This window comes from Neolamprologus brichardi, chromosome 15 (genome assembly GCF_056152115.1).
Source record: "Neolamprologus brichardi isolate AB-2024 chromosome 15, ASM5615211v1, whole genome shotgun sequence".
NCBI classification, from domain to species: Eukaryota; Metazoa; Chordata; class Actinopteri; order Cichliformes; family Cichlidae; genus Neolamprologus; species Neolamprologus brichardi.
This window is the reverse complement of record NC_142118.1, coordinates 19226709-19235683: the sequence shown is the minus strand read 5'-3', so window position 1 is coordinate 19235683 and position 8975 is coordinate 19226709.

The window sequence follows — 8975 nt, the reverse complement described above, 5'->3', positions numbered from 1 at the left end:
GGGCTCTCTGTCCTGGTCGTCGTGTCCTTGGGCAAGACACCTACCGCCTACTGGTGTTGGCCAGAGGGGACGATGGCGCGATATGGCAGCCTCGCTTCTGTCAGTCTGCCCCAGGGCAGCTGTGGCTACAACTGTAGCTGCCTCCACCAGTGTGTGAATGAATAATGGAATTGTAAAGCGCTTTGGGTGCCTTGAAAAGCACATAAATCCAATCCATTATTATTAATAAATTATCTTTCTGTAAGTATTGATGACATCTTACACCACAAGCAAGATCACCTTGTACCATGCCCCAAGCCACTTTACTGGGGCATGGTACGAGGAGTAGTAGTTATTGTTTGGAAATGGACACCACTGGGGGAAGAGCAGGTGTAAATAATTAGATTTGCCTTTTAACCGACTTCACTCCCATTCATCAAGGACAAATTTCCGAGCTCCTCGAGGTAAAAAGCAGCCAATTTTGATACAATGGGATTCACTGGAGGAGAACAGGCTCTATTTATACCTACATCCTTGTAAAACAAGTCTCTTCCCACTCAGCTGCCATTTCTCTATTTGCTATTTGGTCTGGTTTGAGCTAAGGAGGATTACTTCAACCTATGAACAGCCAACAGACTGTTGATAACTTGTTTAGGGTTAGAAGTGAGGGTGTGTTAAAATTTATGCTTCCACCTTTTTCTATTTGAGATAATCAAAAGGAATTCTTTTAAATGTAAGGGCAGGATGCATGTAAGAGATTTGATTTCAAAGTTAACACCTTCCAGTTTCTGAAAGCATAACAAAGCATGATTTAGCATGTTGCAATCTAACTGCTTTTAAGTATTTTTATTTCATTTTTATTGTCAACAGGAGATAAAAAGTATATATCTACGTATAGAATTATAGGTTGTCTGGTAACGTAGTCTCAAAATAATGCGCTTTCCCTCTACACCTTATATTTCTGCAAATACAGCTTTATTTTAATCCAGAATACCAACACAGTCATGCTACAGTCACACTAAGTGGTCGGAGACTGAAGCACATTTTGCATATTGTGGCCATGTTCAATAAAACTGGGATCTCGTTACCTTTGAAACAGTTGCTTTGAAAACTGGGACCCCATCTGTGACTACTTGCAACTTTCTTGTCAGTTGCCAGTTTCAACGCATGTTTGGTGCTTTACAACTGCAATAAAATGGTAATGACAGCAATGAGTCTGCCATCAGTTTGCAATTGAATTGGGTTAAGTTAGCAGTTATGCGCAATCTGATTGTGACAACACAGAAATGAACAGGTGAATTTAAAATCTGCTGTCTACATGCACTGAAATTCACACTACTTACATTCAGAGTCCAGCCAGAAAATCAAAGATTTAAATGAGAAATTTAGAAATTCCTTCACAGGAATTGACGTACTTGGTGAGTTGCAAGATGAGTTGCACTTTTTGGGGAAAACGAAATCAGAAAGATTGCAAAATGACAGCAATCTGTCTGCACCTGTAAATTAAGAAGCAGTTATTTGCCAACCAGATGACGATTGTTTGGAGACAGGTTGCCTCCGCACCTGTCACGCAAGTTAAATCGGTCGATCAGCGGTTAAAAGTACTGTGTGCTAAACCTGTGGGCAATCATAAATAAAAGAATAATTAAAATTTGATCTAATCACCAGTAGTTTTTCCTACTTGTAAGGAGGTTGCAGTGCTATTTTTATTTTAGTCTGTCTGAGGCAGTCGATCGTGGCATGGAATAAATGCATGCTAATTCATGTGCATGGATGCGGTAAGCCAAGGAAGAGAATAAGTCACTTACTTACAGTGGAGGGGTAAATCTGCCTGCCACTTCACAGCTCAATCTGTTTTGCTTTGCAGGTCTGTTTTGCTCACGTTTCCCTGTTTGACTGTGGAGTGACTCTATGAGAGAACGGTAGGACAGTCACATTTGCAGTAACTCTCGTAGGTTCCTTTAAATCCAGTGTCACATCATGTGTTTCACTTTTGCTTTAAAAAAACAGGAATACCTGTCACAATGTAGAGGTAAATTTGTGGTTCGTGTCTTCTCTTTAGGAAACTGTGTCGTCCAAGAAGGAATAGTCAAATATAAATGGGAAAAGCCATTAACTGTAATAAATGAATGCCTTTATTTTGCACCAGCAAGAAAAATCTACTGTGACGTCAGGTCAGAGAATTTAATTAACCACACTTCTAATGAGTAACTACCAAAGACAAAGTAATTTCCTTTCCTGTGTAGACAAATTACCAATGCCAAAACAAGAGAACAATTGGTTGAATAATAGGCTGGCTGTTAATGAGTTCTATGGTGCCAGGCTTTCCTCAATCAAACTGAGCGACAAAAGTAATTTCAGTGAAAGTTTTAAAACTTTATAATGTCAGTATCTTGTGAGGATTTGACTTTTTAGAAGCGCGTGTCATGCTAATCCATCTACATATGGATTTTCTTGTGAATCTCATTATTTAAAAACTAAAATCTTTCCCTCCCCATTTTATGACCTTCTCTTTTAATCGTGACTAAACAGCTTAACTATCCACCGCTGGCTATTAGGAACAAGAGTTATCTAATGCCAAACGACGTGTGTTAGTCCTTTCGGCAGAGATGATTTCTTTGGCATTTAAATATTATTTTATGCAACAGAAAACATAAAAACAGGGACACAATATGCTGAACCTTTAGGGCTTTAAAGTTTCCGCCTTGGGACACATCGCAAATGGATGTATCATAAACAATCTCACAAGATAAAGAGCCAGTGATGCATTGTGAAAAATCTTCAACAATGTCAAGATTTAAAAAATAAATGAATAAATATATATATATATATGAAAAATGGGAAAATTCTGTGTTCTCAAAAGTTACAGCTTCTGAAAAGTGGAAGAATTTCAAGTGGCAGCTGTAATAAAAGTACTAAGAGAAGCAGAGGGAGAATAGCAAATTAACCAGCACAAGTCAACAAGACAGACAACATAAGTCTACAGCTCTAAACTGCTTACACGTTAACAAGAAAGCTCTGATTTCACGAGGACCAAATTTCATTTTTTTTGTTCCCCGCCTATTTTGCACCTGCTAAATCTTTTGATGTGTGCAAATACTAGATAATTCGGAAAACCTAATTATCTGTCGCTGCTTTCATTTACGGTAAGCTGAGAGTGAGGCGACTGTGGCCTGGCTGACAGCCTCCGGGTGATGTGAAAGCAGCTCTATTGTGAGGCAGAAAGTGAGACTGTGGAGAGGATAAGCCGTGTTCATTCAGACAGGAGCTGGGATGCTGTGATGCAGCCTGGCAGAAGCCACTCCTCTGTGGTGTATATGCCTGCTGGAATGACATAACCTTGCTGTGCACTCAGCAGAGGCATGATGCCATCCAGCTACACAACGACCTGGGCTCCCTGCAAGGCGTCTAAGCTGGAGTGACATGACTTGCTGTGATAATACTGCCAGCAATCCCAACATAAGAGCATGATGGTTTTAAAATGGCTACAGCTGTCTGATATGTTTGACTGCCTCACTGCTGCATAGCTAACAAACCGCTGAATCATATGTGGACCCCTAAACTGCATTTGTGTGTAGACCTGCATCAAAATCTCACTAATCCATCCAGGAATCTGTATGCAAGTGTGAGTCTGCCTATCTGGTCTTTGCTTTTGTCTACAATCATTCATCCAATCCACTTCATATTTGGTGGCTGTATTGCTGGGGGCTACATTAAGTGCAGTGCCAAGATTGAGATCGTTCAGCAGAGCAGCTCTTCTATTTTGGCTAAAAATGGTTCTCCTTTAGCAAAGATTCCATTTTTTTGACAGCTGTCTGCTCCACTCTGCCTGGGAGGAAGGACACATGTGTCTGGCTGTCTGTCAGCAGCCCGACAGACAATGGAAAAAACCTACCATTTGTTAGATTCATGCTCAGTCTGGTGTCCTGGTAATCCTCACAACACCTCACCAAACCCAGAAACCCATCATCTATCAAACCAAACACACATCCCTGAGAAGCTTTCACCATTTACGCTATACAAAGAGTCCCTCCTGGAAGCGATCACTCCTGAGTCAAGTCAAAGGACCACAGTACTCCAAACTTGACTCTTTAGTCCCATTCCACTGAGAGCCTTTTTGAGCTTGAGTGGAAAGACTTTACATATTTTTTTGCTGTCAATATACAGGTAAAGTTGATAAATTGTTTCATGCTATATGTGTTCTTTTGTGGACATTGTATATACCACTAGGTAATGGGACTGGACCAAAAGCCAGTTTGTAACAGTCAGACTGCAACTCTGGCTTTGCCAGCAACTACTTCAGTGCAACATGTTTGCATGCTTGTGTTTGTAAAGCCACTTACTGACATTATACATTCAAGGTGACTTCCCCTTATCATTTATCACCCACCTGGATCCATTAGCATTAGCCCTGCTCTGTGTGCTCGGTTCATGTGCTTTGTGTTTATTATCAGCAACATTGCCAAATGTTTAATGGTTGTATCCTTATAACATTATTTGTGTGTCTGCTGGCTTTCATAGCAACCAATTGCCCGCATGCACGCGCACGCGCGCGCGCGCGCGCACACACACACACACACACACACACACACTGCTACACATAATGATAGACAATCATCAATCACACCTTCAACAGGGACAAATTTCATTCAGATTAATGATTATGTTCTAAAGCATGGTTTCTTCTCATAAAGTGATACACAGCCGGGCCTCTAGCTAGAACAGGATCCACAAGTGTCTGCAAATGACTCAGGACTTCGGCATGGGCATCACAGAAACTGGGTCTGCACACATCCCAAGCCTCGCAAGAGCCTCCTTTATCTAATTTTAGGAACTGTAATCCAATTTTTAGAAACGAGATAAGAATTACATGGACCTTCCTGGCTAGATAAGTTGATACGAACAAATTGTAGACATGGAGACTGAGTGAAAATATGCCCTGAAAGGTCACCCTTCATCTTTGCTTCTCTGATACGGAGCTTATTGCAATAAATGCCCCTGCATAAGTCTGATAAATTTCCTTTCACATGAATAAACATTTTCACAACAGTAATTATTTAAAGGTCATTTTTCAGCATAACTTGATCCACCTGCAGAAAAGGAAAAAAAAGTGTTTCGATTAAGTAATGTCTAAATTGAAATGCTAAGTTTGTATATCACATGAAGAGAACGCAGGAGTGAAACAAGTACGCTATTTGTTGAAGTATTTGGCAGCTAGTTAAAAACACAGGAGAATCAAGTCTTAAAGTTACAGAGTATAAAATCTCACCGCTAGACATCTGAATTCTGTTTTCGTCTTCTTTCTTATCTGTGGAAGGCTGTCTGTCCACTGTTTACCTCAGCTGTCAATGTCTGGTGAGAAAAGTCTACATCCATTTACTTAAATATGAGCCTATGAGTCAGTGAAGCTCACTTGTGTCCATTTGCAGCGATGGTGAGGTGAGGTGTTGAGGCCTTTTCTGTCGGTTGGTGGAGTAAGCTTAGCTGGTCTTTGAAGTCGATCTTGTTTTCACTTCTTTGGTTATTAGGACTTCTTATCTTCTTCTTAGATAAAACACCGGTATGATTCCTTAAATCTTTAGTGTGAGGGTGCAGATGTGAAATAGAATTTGCCCCCATGGCTTGCTGATGCCTATGGCGTCTCTTCTCCTCCATCTTTGGTGAACTGCATACGTGACAACATCCATCTCGGCCATCGTATTCACAGACCAGTGTCCAGTCCTCTGTATTTTTAATGGATTTATTCTTTGTCCATGAAAAAATATCAGGGTGTTGTAAGTCATGTGTAAACACTAATAAATGTATATTTATGTATATTTTTCTCTAATAAATTGACTGTACCTTTAAAAAAAAAAGACCTGATCTGTACTGATATTTATTGTGAAAGGAGCAAATCAGGAGCCAATTTCAGGGCCTAAATGCAAACAATATTCATATATCTGACAGATAATTCATTGTACAATGCAGAAAAACAACTTCTGTATTTAGATGTGACATTGATGCATTTGAAGCCATGCTGCATATTCCTCCCAAGTACAAGGAAGTGATGCTAGTTTTATAGCTCTGCAGGGCAACAAGCACCAGTGACCATCTGTCCACAGGCAGACTGTCACGCTCGAGTATCTGCATTTATGTAATGCTGTGAGACTTCCTCCATCCCAGTTCTAAAGGGCTAACACGATTTAATTCAAAATGTGAAGGGTTGCTTTAGAGTGTAGATAAAATAAAAGGATAAACAAATGGTTTCATTGGGATATAATGCAAATGTAATTAACTTTTCCATTTCTGCAAATTGAAAGGTGGGTTAGCTGACTTTATGTTTTTAAGAGAGATTGTAGCTCCATGTCTTTTTTTTACTTTGACAACACAAATGAAGTAAACTTATTGCAAAAATGTCTTATTGTTTGGATTATTCAAAGCTTAATCTTCTGCACTTTTGCTTTTTTCTGTGGGACTGTTGTTCTCTTAAAAAGGTCAGTGAAGATTTTAAAATTCATGGTAATTCAAATCAAATAGCAGTTTGTTCTACTTATTGTGTAAACAGCCTCTGGTTTCAGAAGTGCGGAACAAAAACTTTTGACTAACTACTGAGAAAAATTGAAATTTCTAAAGGGAACTGAGGTTTTCATTCTCCATATTCACTTACTGAGAAATAAAACAAGCTCTTTGTTATGTCTGCTATAATCCCACCGTTTCAGAAAAGAAGCTCGGGGGACCATGAGTCAAAGTTTCGTCTTTATCAAACTGCAGTTTCAAGGGTCAACGTGTTCACCCTCAATCTCGTGAGCTGGTTCTGTTGATTTGTTGTCAGAAGATTTCGATATTGTCTTTGCTCCCAGGCCCATTGTAGACAACTCTAACCTGAGATGTTTCCAGCGCAGCTACTTTGGAATACGATAAGAGAATATAAGTGTCGGTGATCAAAGGCTTGAAGCTGAATTTTGGAGTTTGTTGTCAGCCTCTTGTCTTGGTTAACCATCAAACACTGATGTTCAACATTTTCACTGAACTAAATCCACCACAGAAAATACAAAGATATCAGTTTCTCCACCTGAAGTTTCCTCTAAAGACCAATTAAAATGCTCAGAATGCAGTCCACAACTTTAAAGCTGAAGGATCCTTGAAATATTTTTATTGGTAACAATGGTTCCAACTATGATTTCTTTCAATCTACTATCAGTTTAAACAGGAAACAGGAGGAACGATTTGTTGAACAAATTTCTTTTATTTTTGTTTTTAGTCATTTGTGTTATTTTACCAAAATATGGTGGGCTTAGAATGTTTTTTGGTTTTTTTTTTAATTTGCTTAAAAATGTAACGTCAAGTGTTTCCACCCCTGTGTTAAGTAAGTGCTTCAAATTTACTCAATGAAAAAACCATAATAACAGAAACCAGTCAAGCAAACTTAAACTATTTCTTATGCCTTATGTAACCCAGCTGTGTGGAGCTGCTTGACAACTTGTCTTTTTAAAGTTAACTCAATACAACTTTGTTGCTTTTCGTGTAATCTTTCGGAGTAACCTATGGCTAACAGACTGATAGCAAATTCAGTATCTGAAAAACCTTTTGACAAAATGAACAACCAGGGCAGACAGGCAGATCATGGACAAACCTGCAGTTTCTGGGATATTTTGACAAGATTTGTAGGCCACAAATATAATATCCCTTGTATTGTACGTGTAGATGAAACTTTCAGGCTACACATCCCTTTGAAACCACCCAAGTTTGGCGTGAAGTTCTGGTGAAACTGTCAAGCTAAAAGCTAATTTTTTGTATAAAAATGATTGAGTTGAGTTGAGAAATTCTTTTATTTGTCGGTTGCACTTGACAACAACTGAGATGACAGACCTTGCCGACCGTACATACAATAAAATCATAACTAGTTAGAACATTGCAGAATATCTGTCATAGATAAAGAACACAGTTTAGCTAGAGCTGCTAAAAGAAGCATTCCAGTATAAAGCATAATGGGGTCCTAAGGTTAGTGCCAACATCAATTGGTAGCCATTTAAATGAGTAGAAGAAGTAAACTGTGGCTTTTGCTTCTTTAATTTCAATTATGCCTAATATAATCTGAGATATGATATTTGACATGTTATCTATCATACAATTCTTAACTTCACTAAAGGTGACAGGCTGCTCAGTTTAAACAGAACTAATATACTAAGTGAAAAAACACATGAATATCAACCAAAGAAAACAGAGAATAACTGATTTACATAAAACATCTATGTAAATAGTCGAATTTTTAGATAATTAAAAGCTGTTTAGATCAACCTATTTGCACACATATTCATGAATCATTATATCCTGTGCACTTTAAAAGCTTTGTCTAATCACATACGGGCAATTTAGAAACACAAATAATGTTACATGCATGTCTTTGGACTGCATGTATGCAAAGCACATATTCCTGTGTAAACAGACTTTTCTTTCCTCTTTGCATGAAACACATCAATTTTGAGGAAATTTTAAAAAAAAAGAGAGAACTCAAAATAACTCAGAGCTAAATTTTCCTTTTGAGACCATGAGAGACTAAACCGATTCTAAACGTGATTTCATCGATAAGCTTCTGAAGTCCCCTGATTTTCAGTTTTGGTGCAAGCATACAGATTCAGCTCACCTTAAAGAACCGTTTAAGCTCCTTTCTCTTATCCTAAATTGAGTACACCCCATCTTAAAACTCATTTAATTCCAATCCACAAAAGCAGTGGAGTGACCTCTGTGCTCAAATTAAATGTCGACTTGATCAAGCAAGCGCCTGTTTTCAGATTGGGCCATGAAAGCAAATTCACTTTGACCCAGTGTGTTCCCTTTCCATTTCCCAAATACAAGATCTGTACCTATGACACAGCTATTACCATCTCTCATCTCTGATGCATTAAGCATCTTCTTGAAAACTCCTGCAGCATAACTCTCTGTCATAATATCTGAAATACTTTTGTTTGCAGTAAATTCACCCACACCTAGAAACTGTTAAACAAAAAGAGCATGTT